Raw genomic sequence first — 13895 nt, 5'->3', positions numbered from 1 at the left:
ATGGTTGTTCTCTTGGTGCAACTCAGAACCTCCTGTTTGGTGTTACTGTTGGAAAAACCAGCTGATACTGAGTTATGAACCACAGGGAAAATTGTGGACCAGGTTTAAGACACCTTTACAGACAGCTTTTGGTCATTTCCTACACCTTCCCTTTCTTTTCTGCTATCTTCTTGTTACTTACACACACATGCTATTTCAGAACACACACATATCGTTATCACTGAAAACCTCTATTGTTTACACTAATGGCAGTAACACTAATATTTTGCTTCTGATTCACACAGAACTTGTTTTAATTTTTCATTTTAAAACCTATGTTATGTGTTGGTCTCTGTAGCGGAGTGCTTATGCATTCAGTTCATTATATATTACTCCAGTTATTTTGTTTTAGGGTCCAAATAAGCAAGTGGATATCACTATCAAGTCTTCTTTCTGGCTCTCACCACAATTTTACGTTTCAGCTAAAGGCTTTCTACTTGCATAAAAGTGAATGCTTATGGAAAACAAAGGAGTAATTCACAGTTATGATTAGAAGAAAGGCAATCACTCATTTGTGACTACAAACATAACCTAAAATTCGTAAATAATTTCAATATTAATGTTAGCCATAAGAGGACCGTACAGTTTTAACATGGTTATCTTCCACACAGAAACTGGAAGAGTACGTAAGGACCCTGATCTACAGTAGTTTTGCACTGTAAGTTATTCACGTCTTCCTGTCATATGGAGTACTTCCTGTGCTCTGACCTTCTATAATTGCTTATGCTAGTATGTCAGAAGACTTTCTTGAAGTTAAAAAAATACTATACCATTTTAATCATTCATTAAAAGACTGATTAAAGCATGTCTGAGAAGAATGTGTATCTAATTTATAACTACACACATGAGTGATAAACTCAGTGGATCAGGAATTTTCTTCTTTTGTTAATCTCAAGGGATGAGGTTTGAATCCAGACTGGATCTTAAGTAGAATTTACTTTAAAATATCTTCCATAAAAGAAGCATTTAATACTTCAAGATTTTTTCCTATATCTTGCATTATTTAAAAAAATTCAGCAATAGGACGTTTTTTATAATAGTTTACTCAAAAATCCGCAATTCTCATCGAATATAACTTTGGTGCAAGAGTTCGAGAAAAAAAGATCTTAATTTTAAGGATCTCTTTGTGTTGAATGTCTCGCTTTCATCATAGGTATTCCACCTCACATGCACATATTGTTTTAGAAATGAAGATATAAGATGATTGTAAAAATTGTCCTTTGAACTTAGTTGTAGTAGCTGAGCATTAGATATCCATCAGTGTTAGTAGGAATGAATAAAAGCCTTGTCTGTCAGTGTTCCTGATTATCAAACACACTTCTTTCTTGAAAGAGGTGAAATTAGTCATCTTCAGATAAATGGGTAGATATTTCACAGTGAAACCAAAAAACAAGGTAGTCACGTTGACAGTGCCCAGTGGGTCACAGTGCCAGAGATGGCAGCACTGGCAGAAACTTCCACCAGGAAGTCAATGGGGCACAGTGCAAAGACATATGGGTGAATTTGCTTGGGTCTACAAGCAGAACAGAATGCACATGCAGTGTTGCCCCTGAGCTACCGAGCTCTGAAAAGTGCAAGGGCCTGTTAACTTACAGACTGCCTTGCTAGCAGAGACATACTACTTCTAGATGAGAGTTGGCTTCTGTACAGCTGCCATGCTCCCTGGTGCTGCTACAATCACAGTAGGATGGATGAAGTGGATGCAGATGTCTTGATTGCTACTATGTGGGCAGTCCTGTTCTAATAGGAGAAAAGGCTTCTTTTACTAGTGCTTAATAGATGCTATATCACAGCAGAAATTATATCTCCACATTTCATTAAAATTTCATTGGCCATTTAACAAGAGCATGTAGTGATAGGAGAAGGGGTAATGGCTTTAAACTGAAAGAGGGTAGGTTTAGATTAGCTGTAAGAAAGAAATTCTTTACTATAAGGGTGGTGAGGCACTGGAACAGGTTGCCCAGAGAAGCTGTAGATGCCCTCTCTGTGTGAGTGTTGAAGGCCAGTTTGGATGGGTCTTTGAGCAACCTGGTCTAGTGGAAGATGGGGTTGGAGATAGATGATCTTTAAGGTCCCTTCAAACCCAAATCATTCTACGTTTCTGTGATTTGGTACAGACACCAAATTAAATAAGCACCGAATTTGGAATAGCCTTAAATGACATATAACTAATTTTAGGGCTACGATTTTTTCCTAGGTATCCAACCAGTTATATAGTTTGTAGATCTAGATGGACATTTAATATTGCATAGCATTTTATTATTCATACATACATGGATGATTTCCTGCCTAAAAATATATTTTTAAAATTATAATTTCATAAAAAAATAAAATATTCTTTTCAGAATTACAATTTTTATGATATGTTTTTATTAAATTTGATAGTTCATATCAGCATTGTATCTCATACGTGAGCTGCAGAAAGCTATTTCACCTTCTAAAGGAATTGTTTCTTTATTTCGAAGTTGATACTCTAAATTTTAAGATACATATATTGCCTGTCAGAATATGTCAACATATTATTTATTTCTAGGAGTATGTATCATTCTGTTACTGCTACTAGTAATTAAAAATATTTAACGAAATAGAAAAATTAAGTGCATTTTGAAGATTAAATATAAAAGATTTCCCAGAAGGTTTTTCCTAAATAAACATTTGTCAGTAATTCTGCTTCAAAGCATGTTTTTACAGTAGTTGTTCTTACTTGAGCAGTACATTGGGAAATATCTGAAACTCGTGTATCTGAAAGCAGAAAGCCATGATATGACTGGAGTCTGTTGACCTCCAGAAGGGAAACAGTCTGTCTTTCTCAAAAACTTTCCTGTTTCCCTAACATTTTAACTAACAAATATATGTATTTGGTAAAGTATGCAGAAAGAAGTTTATCTTATTTGTTTGGACATTGTGATTGACATATTTCTGCATTTGCTTGAAAGACTAGCTTTCTGTGGCAGATATGTCTTGAGATGGGTGTCAAGAGGAGAAGGAGGAGAAAAATAGTATTTTGTAAGTTCTCCAGTACAAGTCCTCAGATAGCTGATGGGAACTACCAGCTAGCTTTTCAATACCACCATTCTAGCACTTACTCTTCTAGTTATCTCTGTGGGGTTTGGACAGTAGTAAGAAGTTTGGAGTCTCCATCTACTGCCTTTCAAACGTGTATATATGTATGTGCTTGTATGCATATTGTGAGCTCCTGTTTTCTCTTTGTTTTGCGAAAAGTTATAGATGCTTTTTTGTTGTTGTTGCCTCCTAATCTTTTCTGGTTTAAATCAATGCTAAGGGAAAATTGTGGTTCGTATTGGATACTCAGATCTCATTTTAGGTATGAACTTTAGCTCCACTCACTAGCTGGCCTTTAAAGGGCAAGATAAATACCCTTAAGTGAAAAATGATGCATTTGTATTTTTTTTAAACAAACAGCATTATGTGTTCTTAAAATCAAATGTCACCTCTTTCTATTAGTCTTTCAGCTTTTCTACTTTTATTTCCATCAAAAACCAAAGAGTGACATTCCACTACTTACCCTTTCATTAGATCCAGTAATTTTCTGAGCCTTTAAGTAGTATATATGTCATTAAGACGATATGAATTTTGTTCTTTAATTTTTCTAGGATGGCCAAATTGAAAAACTTGCAAGATAAATCTTTTTATGTCAAATTATAACAAAGTTAACCGTAGCAGAGGAAATTTTGTTTAAACGAATAAATTTTTCAAACTAATAACATTTTCTTCTGACATTTTTCTTTCAAGTACCTTTTCAAGAGAAAAAAAGAAGAAGAAAAAAAAAACCACCAATCAACCAACAAAGCTATAGACTTTTGTAAATACACTAAATTCAAAAGAATCAGTGCTTATTTCAGGTATGGTCTTATTCCTAGTACTCAGTTAGCCCCATACATATTAAAAACTACCATGCCTTCCTGCATCTGTTCACATATGCCCAGTGTACCCAGTAAGACGGTAGCATGCTTCACTGAAACAAAATGCAGGAAATGTGTCCCAGACTTCGAAAGCCTTTCATTGTCTAAATAAATAAAGAGAATAAAAATGACCATTTTCTAGTCATCAGTATCAGCTGAAGCTGCACTTACAGATTATGCCAGAAGCTGTCTTTAAAAAGTAATAACAGTCATCACCTTGAATCCTTTACTCCTGCTACTCTTTTTCTTACGTAGACAGCTACATCTGCACACAGCTTCTCTGTTCCCGGTGCATCGGTTTTCATTAGTTCTCAGCTCTCTCCCTCTCTTTTCCACTGATTGCATACCTAGGGGGAGTTTATTCGAACACTTCCAATCCAGAAATCATTGTGATAGAAACAATCTTTGAAAGGGGTATACATTGGTTCTTATTTTAGTTAAGTAAATCAGTAGGCTTCTACCTTTAATACAAGGATTTTAGGTGGTTCAGATCCAATTGTTCCTATTGATGCTTGTCAAGCAGAGAAGCTTTGATTTATGTGTTCAAAAGTCCTGTCAAACTAGGTCCCTATCTATAGCATAGCTATTCTGGTCCAGTGTGTCCTGTTTCAAACTTTGACAAAGTGGAAACTCACAGAATCACACAGAATCACACAGAATAGTAGGGGTTGGAAGGGACCTCTGTGGGTCATCTAGTCCAACCCTCCTGCCGAAGCAGGCTCACCTACAGCAGGCTGCACAGGATCTTGTCCAGGCGGGTCTTGAATATCTCCAGAGAAAGAGACTCCACAACCTCCCTGGGCAGCCTGCTCCAGGGCTCTGTCACCCTCAGAGGGAAGAAGTTCTTCCTCATGTTCAGACGGAACTTCCTGTGCCTCCGTTTGTGCCTATTGCTCCTTGTCCTGTCACTGGGCACCACTGAAAAGAGCTTGGCCCCATCCTCCTGACACCCACCCTTCAGATATTAATAAGCATTTATTAGGTCCCCTCACAGCCTTCTCTTCTTCAGACTGAACAAGCCCAGCTCCCTCAACCTCTCCTCGTAGGGGAGATCTTCCAGTCCCCTCATCATCCTTGTAGCCCTCTGCTGGACTCTCTCCAGTAGCTCCTCATCTTTCTTGAAGTGGGGAGCCCAGAACTGGACACAGTACTCCAGATGAGGCCTCACTAGGGCAGTGTAGAGGGGAAGGAGAACCTCCCTCGTCCTGCTGGCCACACTCTTCTTCATGCACCCCAGGATCCCATTGGTTTTCTTGGCAGCCAGGGCACACTGCTGGCTCGTGGTTAACCTGTCGTCCACCAGGACACCCAGGTCCCTCTCCACAGAGCTGCTCACCAGCAGGTCCACCCCAAGCCTGTACTGATGCATGGGGTTGTTCCTCCCCAGGTGCAGGACCCTGCATTTGCCTTTGTTCAACCTCATCAGGTTCCTCTCTGCCCAACTTTCCAGCCTATCCAGGTCACGCTGAATGGCAGCACAGCCTTCTGGTGTGTCTACCACACCTCCCAGTTTGGTGTCATAAAAACTCCCTGGAGAAGGGGGAAGTAGAGAGAACAGAAGGTTTTATTACTAGAATAGTCAAAGGAAAACTTCAATGTTTGGTTCCTTTTTGCTAGTCTCTGGAAAGGAAAAGAGTATGTATAACATAGAATTTGAATATTCTGTTCCTTATTCCACTCCCCTAAGCACCAACACAGATAATAATAGACTACTTTTTCACCAGAAGGGTTGTCTAACAATAACTTTGATCTTGTATTTGTATTTGTCAGTATGTACACTGTACACAAATGATGCTACCACGTAAAACTTTTCAGAAGGAAGAGCATAAGACAATTAAAAAACAATTACACATCATATTTCTCTCAGTAACTATCAGTATTTATATTAATACCGAGGTTTGTAGAAAATATTTCATCGTAGTTTTGTTAATCTCAAATTACCTTTTTAATGAAGGAGGAAAGAAAGGGTATAAATTACCTTCAGTGTGTTTGCTTAGCCTCCTGGTACAGATATATTACAATATGAGAATGTGGAGAGGTTAATGGTTCTTTTTTCCTCCTAGTAAATACCATTAAAACAGGTCTGAGGCTAAACTTTGCAGATTTAAGAGTGGAAGAAAAATATATGCTATTTCCTTATGCTAATAACACTGTTCTGAGGTTTTTTGCTCCACAAGATTCCATTCATTTACAGCAGAAAAAAGTGCTGGAATAAACTGTTCATCAGAGGTATACAGGTACATTTCGAAAAACACTTTGAAGTTTAGACATCATACATATTCCTGTTATTTATTATTATGCCAGGCAGATAAAGATAAATAAAAGATGTACAAAACAAAAATATTGTTCATGATGGAATTGTCATTTCTTGTCATGTACTATTGTAAAAATAATAGTTTATGTCCTTTTGTAATTTATATCAATATATGCAAATCACATATAGAATAATACTTCTGCCTGAGTGTTGGGTCTTGTCGTTAGTTGTACTGAATAATTCTGAATTGTATTGGCATACTTGCAGGCAACCATAGAGACTGAAACAGGGATTTGATGACCAAAGTGTGAGCAGGTTTCTGTCTTAGTGCTGACCTTTGTAGGCATCTGGGTAAGATCCATTTCAGACTCTTTCCCTCCCCACAGGTTAGAGGCATTCCTTGAACAAAAATCTCTGGGACTTTGCACCACAGTACCTTCACGTCAACTGCACTATCATACTAAATACAAGTGACCAGATAGTACAAGAACACTGTTACAGTAAACAGTGTAAAGGATAAGTCTGAATTAGGATCAGGAGACAAAACTGCACTCTGGGGAAAAAAGCTGATGTATTAGATGAAGTCTTAATATCCATTTTCAATACTGTAACTTCTCTGTTGTGAAATTCTGTATTGCTGTTGTTTTCTTCACAAGATCCATAGTTGCTAGTCTGGCATTCAGTTACGGAGAAGGGCAAAGAAGACAGAGCATTTATCCCCTCACACAGCATTTGTTTATGTACGTGGACTCAGAGGCTTATATATAAACACACTTTATGGCAAGAAGAGCTTGTAATTGCAAATAATATTATTTTTGTTTCTTCGTGTTTTTTCAAGAACCTGCAGCTATCTAATAATCCTCTGGAAATTGCTTCATCTCCCTGAGAGCTCTCATGTTGCAGCTTTGATCTGTCAAGACAATTAGTGATCTGAGACCTGCTTCAAATCTTTGCTATATGTTTTTGCCACGTGGTGGGTTGCTGTTTGCCACTGAAACATCAAACTAGCACTCATTCTAGTGTTCAAGCAAACTGAATAATTGCCCCTTTTTACACTCCACAAAATAGAATTTAATCTGAAGCAAGGTTTCTTCAGTTCTGGTTGTGCATAAAATACTAACACCCATAAAATTACCAGGAAGGAATTTCTGCAATGCGATGCTAATGAATAATGATGTGAATTCATTTCGCACACTTTACTTAGTCATAAAACTTCTCATTAATGACCAAAGATCTGCACAACTACACCGATGTTGCATCTCAGAGCTTTTTTGGTGGTCTTTTTAGAGGAATGGTTATACTTGTGGTCTTTGTAGACTTTACAAAAGATCTCTTTCTGACTCATTTAAGTTCTCTCTCCAGGGCATGAATCATTTACTTGTACACAGAAATTAAGGTTTAAGGAACGTAAGCAGTGCTAGAGCAAGTTGTTTAGTTTGTTTCAAAGCATTTATTTTAAATACCTTGATAAACAGATTTTGTAAATATAAATGAAGATTAACATGTTTTTCTGTATAGACTGTAGGGTTGTTACATTTTTATAAAAAGTCTATTCTAAAAAAAAATATTTAGGAGAGGTTAATTTTTTCTCCTGATGTTTCCATAAATACTTAAATACTAAAAAAATTTCCCAGAAGACTCAGGAATTCGTTGTGTTTTAAGCAACTGCTCCTTCATCTCTCGTGCATACTTTGTTAGGCTAGAACAAAAACATTTGTTCAGTTCTTTACGGGGAAGTGTGTACTAGTAACTAGACCACCTTTTTACTAAAAATTGCTGTAGATGTGTCGTAAGCAGACTGACATCTTTGACAAGAAGACTTTACAGACTGCTCTGTGCATAATAAAAGTCTCTCATTTAAGAAAGGACTATCACATACGAACTTGTCAAAAGTCAGATATATCAATAAGTGAACATTATTACAATAGATTTTCTTTTTTACAAAGACAATAACACACATCTCTATTCTCTCTCTTTCTCTCTTTTTTCCAAATATCAGATGTATCTTAAACAATTAACAGTACAGCATATTGAAGAGTACCCTGCCGCTCTTCTTTTTGTTTGTCAAAAAATATTTGCAAATTAGTCATTCTTACCTGTGAGGTAATCTTAAGTGAATGAACCAGGACTTAACTTCCAAACCTCTGTATAGCCTGCAGCATAGCAGATAAAATATGTTGTGATTGAGATTCAAGTAGTTGGCCCTTGCATGCTGAAGGCCCACCTTTTAATTGCTGCTCTAAAGGATGCATAAAGGAATTAGTAATGAAATAGCAAACTAGTCTAGCAAATAATGCTGTGGCCTATATGTAATAATGGGTATTGCAGCTGGCAGACAGTACAAATGGCACTACAAATTAGAATACTTTGGTTTTCTTATTTGGTCTGCTGTAGAACAAGACTTTAGTTCAAAAGGAATTCTTCTATGCTTAAACACATGCTTACATAAACAGCTAAAATCATATACATGTATTTTGCATTTAACATTGTTTCTTCAGTATGCTTATTTGCCAGAGCATCCTTTCTTTTGCATAATGAAAGACATACCATTGTTGTATTCCCTTTCAAATACATAAGCTGTTAGCTTGAATTTTAGCCCAAGATAAATTTCATTTGCATAAATATTTTCATTTTGGTTTACATCATCTCTCCTCCATGATATACTTTTCTAAAATATCTTCCTTTTCCTTTTACCAGGTACTCCTTTGCAAAAAAGTATGCAGGATGTGACACACTCACTGCTTATAAATCTTATTTATCATTGCAATATTTATTTAGCATAGCATAGAAGAAGTAATTACAGAAATAGCTGGGAAAATTCAACACAAAAACATCTGGGTGCAAAATCAATACTTGTTCAATACAGTTGCTTAGAAATTTGCTTCAGAATGATAACAGTTCTTCTGCCTCTAAAAATACTTTGGTGCAGTGTGACACTAAAATGTCATTGGCCGTCAGCCAATTCTTTATCCATCTAGTAGTGCATCCACCAAACCCATATCTCTCCAATTTAGCCCAAGAATGTTGTGGGGGACCACATCCAAGCCCTTACAGAAGTCAATCACATCAGTTGCTTGTTCCTTATCCACCATGCTTATTCAGAGAAGTCAGTCCATTGTAGAAGGCCACTAAATTAATCAGGCATGATTTACCCTTGGTGAAGCCATGCTGGCTGTCTCGAATCACCTCCCTGTCTTCCATGTGCCTTAGCATAGGTTCTAGGAGGACCTGTTCCACGACCTTACCAGGTCCAGGGGTAAGGCTGAATGGCTGCTGATTTCCAGGGTCCTCTTTTTTACCCTTTTTAAAAATGGGTGTAATATTACTTTTTCTCCAGTGACTGGGGACTTTGCCTGACTGCCATGATTTTTCTAGTATAATGAAGTATGCCTAAGTAACTACATCTGCCAGTTCCCTCCAGTCCCTGCCTTGAACAGTGGAGTACTTAAGCCTTGTCCACACCAGTTGTCATCAGATCCCCTCTCTCATTTATTGTGGGGGTACAATTTCTTTTGTTTTCCTTTTCTGGCCAACTTATCTGTAGAAGCTCTTCTCATTATTCTTCACATCCCTTGCCACATTTAGCTGCATCTCTGCCTTAGCTTTCCTGATCCCATCCCTGTACTCCCAGGCAGTATCCCTACCTTCTTCCTAGGATGTATATCCCTGCTTCCACTGCCTACGCATTTCCCTCTTACATTTCACTTTGACCAGGTGGTTCTTACTTAGCCATGCTGGCCTCTTGCCTCTCTTGCCTGATTTCTTGCACATGGGAATCAAGAGGTTTTGTGGTCTAAGAAAAACATCCTTAAAGAGCTATCAGCTGTTCTGCTCCTTTATCCTTGAGGGCAGTTTCCCAGGGGGCCCCATCCACTAGTTCATTTTAGAACTGAAAATTCGCTTTCCTAAATTTTAGGGTATGGACTATAATTTTCACTTGGCTTATATCCCTTAATTCCACCATTTACTATCTCATTAATTCCACCGGGGCATGATCACTGCAGGCCAGACTACCACCAGTTTTGACCTCTCCAGTAAGTTCCTCTGTGTTGGGGAGCAACAGGTCAAGTAAAGCTCTGGTTGGGCTGTCTTCTATCATCTGGATAAAGAATTTATCCTCAATGTACTCCAAGAGTCTTCCTGACTGCTTGCAGCTTTCTGTGCCGCTTTTCCAGCAGATGTCAGGAGAAAGACCTGTGAAGGATGTTTCGTGTAGTCAAAAAGGAACACTTCACCAACATCCTCTCCTTGATCAGGTAGCTTTTAGTAAATATCCACCATAAGACTTCATAATTGTCCTCTAATTTTCACCCAAAAGCTCTAGATCTATGCATTGATATTTTTCAATGACAGCTTTTTTGTTTTTTACTTAGAGGACACTTGATCCCTTTTTTTACATAGAGAACAATCCTCTCACCTTTCCTTCCTTGTCCCTCCTGAACATAGAGGGGAACTGCCCCCACTTTTTCCTCCTGAACAGTCTACAGCCATCGATTGCAGTACTCCAATCATGTGATTCATTCCGCCAATTTTCAGTGATAGCGGTCAGGTTATAGCTTTCCAGTTCCAACGGTGGCTTCCAGCTCTTCCTGTTTGTTACCTGCGCTGTGTGCATTGCTGTAGGAATGTCAACTGTCTCACCTTTTTGGCAGAGCCTTTTTGGGGGATTGGGGGATATTCCTCACTACAGCAGTAGGCGCATTTATCCACCCTGTTGCTTGTGAGTACACAATTGTCATAGTTTTGGACCCCAATCCCCAAGTTCATGAGTTTAAAGCATGATTCAAGTAAGTCCACCAATCTGCCATAACAAATAAATAACGTTTATTCAATACTGTATATCCTGTGTATATCTGCTTAACTAGCAGAAAGGTGAAGTTATTAATGATAATTATCCAAAATTTTTAGCAGTCTGTTACCAGTGTCACCCATCAAATTACAAAGATGATTTGTCTTTCATGTTTCTTGTTATTTAGAAGCATATTTTAGTGTGTACATACCTACAGCAATGACATTTATCAAAATTAGAATATTTCTCTATCTTTAGTATACAATGATGCTTTTAAGTTAAATGAACCATTTAACAAAGTAAACATTAAAAATGAAGGAACAAAGCTCAAAAAACCCAGGTATGTACCTGGCTAACTGCAAGCTGAGCAATGGTTTCAGATATATCAAATAATTGACCTCAGGACTTTAATCTTCCAGGGACAGCAATGTTTCACTTCAGGTATCAATGATTCTGAAAAACCCAGTTTGTTTATTAATTCTGCTTAAAACTCTACATCCATGGAAATACAAGATGACATAAATAGTGAAACAGACTGAAAAGTGTCCACATAAAATTGCTAAAGAGTAAGTAGAAATTACCTTTGGTAATTCAAATCTGACACATCAAAATTCCTAGTTGGAGATTTATGACTGTTGGAGATTTCTGTCATTTGTTCTGAGGACACCCTGTAACAGCATAACATCACCATAGCAGCTATCTCACAAACTGCAGTTCTCCTTCATTCTTACCCTTGCCATCATTCCAGCTCAGGGATTCCCGTTTGTTTAACTGCCAGACAGTTTATTGACAGCCTGAGGCTTGAGTCTTGTTCTAATCTACTCAATCAGAGCAAGTGTTGGGTAATCTTTCATTAATTCCTCTAAACCTGGCCCAGGAGTCTCCTTTGCTTTCAATGCTGTGATCATTTGCACAGTCCCTTGACTGGACTATCCCTTGACTTTTTCCCAAATGTGTCTCTAAGCCTGGGATTCCCCAACTTCAGCAGAGGATGCATCCATGTCATCTTGTGAAATGTCTTGAAACCCTGCAGGTCATTTCAAAGAAGGTTAAAAGACAACAAAACTGTTCCAAAACTAAGGCAAAGCCATTTCCAAGAGTTGTATTATATCGTTGGCATCAGCAGCACCTGATCCGTTCAAAAAGATCTTGGGTACCCCTTTTGTCTGAGGTTATTAGTGCTTCTTGTTCAACAGCAGCAGTGAAATGGTGGACTTAGACAAGACAGACCTAGAAGAGTCAGGTCACAGGATTTCAGAAATACTTTTTTTCATCTGTGTTTCTGTACTGGAGTTTACATTCCTATGTGAATTGCTCAGAATGACCTTTTTGCCACTTTCAAGGAAGAAGCTGGTAAGGGATTAAGCCTGGCCCACACATTTGGCAGCAAGTCACATTATTGATGAATTTTCTTTCTTCTTTGCTTGTTCTTTTGGTTCTTAATCAAAAGCCCTGGAGACAATAGTATGCAGTGGACACCATGTCAATGGTGACTTCCTCCTCCTCTAACACCAGCAAAATTCTTCTGTTTCCTTTTTTTGTCAGCAAAGCTGTCTGAAAAGAAACCTTTTCTCCCTTTCCAGTGTTTCCTGCTACTGAAGCAATTTCTTTCTTCTTCATCACATCCTTGCTTACTATGCAGAAAAGTGCAATGCAGTCCATTTTTCTTCCAGACAAGATAGCCACAAGCTTAAGAAAGTCAAGCACAGATGCAGTAGTTCTTCTACAAATTAACAGTGAAACGATAATCATGTAGGGAATTTTTATTAACAGGTTAACCAAACAAAATGGCTCATTCTTTTACTACTGCCCCTACAAACCATATTAATAGGTAACAAATGCAAATAATAATTTATGATCACATTACAGGTGAACAAAGAATGAAAATATTGATGTCATAGACTTTATTTTAAAACTGTAAGTATTTGCCTCTAGATCTAAACCCCAGATGATAGGAAGAGTACTCAGACAAAATGTGGACTGTCTTGAACAGGAAAGAAAGTGGAAAAAGTTATAGAAAAATGTAATTGGTCAATAAAGCAATTTGTGAGATGCCAGGTTCTCTTTCTCAGGCAGCACAAAAAGGAGTGCTGCTTTGGACTCCTCTATGCAGTCTGACACAAGTGCAAAGAATACCCCAACACTGTGGCACAGAGCTCACGATGACTGCCATTTTAATTGCCCTTGTCCTTTTTTTTTATATCCACTGCTTCACCAGGACCTGCTTCATATTTCTTCCCAAACAAAACTTATCATCCTTTAAGATGTAAATGTAGAGAGTCATGGAGATGATCCTTCCAATATGAAGATAATTCTGGTTTTCTGCTTTTTAGATAACACGCAGTGTCCAATAGGTAAACAGCAACCTGGCAAGGAAACACAGTTCTCATGGCAAGAACAGTCAGCAAGCGGAAGCACAGTCAACCCCTGCTCTGCAGCTGCTGTGGCAGTTGCTGAAGGATGCCTGGCACTAGTCAAGGCTTCATGAGCCAGAGTGTCATACTCCATGCTCAGCTTTTTCAGCCAGGCCATCAGGGGGTTGGAGAGATTGCCAACCATTCTCAGCAACATGGCCTTACATGACACATGAAAAGTGCTAGGATCATGCTCTCTGGGAGACTACTTGGACCAGATGACCACAGTGATAAAACTCCTGTGGTACTCCACAGTGGCTTACAGGACATGAGAGAGAAGGTGCAGAACCCAGATACGTTGGCAACATGGGAAATATGCAACAAATAAACATATATGTCCTATAAGCAATCCTGTTGCATTGGGCAACCTCTTGACAGCTAAGCATCTGTATCTACGACCCACAGATGGCATGGACCACACATAATAACTCAGGCTGGGCATCCCTCCCAGATTGTGGTACCTGCTGTCAATTTGT

General features: G+C 38.3%; 1 protein-coding gene across 36 annotated transcripts in view; it reads left to right on the top strand.

Annotated features, from left to right (window-relative positions):
* PTPRD (protein tyrosine phosphatase receptor type D) overlaps positions 1–13895 on the top strand; it is a 1391241-nt gene that overhangs the window by 910475 nt on the left and 466871 nt on the right. The window lies entirely within an intron of this gene.

This window comes from Opisthocomus hoazin, chromosome Z (genome assembly GCF_030867145.1).
Source record: "Opisthocomus hoazin isolate bOpiHoa1 chromosome Z, bOpiHoa1.hap1, whole genome shotgun sequence".
NCBI lineage: Eukaryota > Metazoa > Chordata > Aves > Opisthocomiformes > Opisthocomidae > Opisthocomus > Opisthocomus hoazin.
Note: the sequence above shows the minus strand (reverse complement) of the source record. Positions and strands in the feature narration are given on the sequence as shown.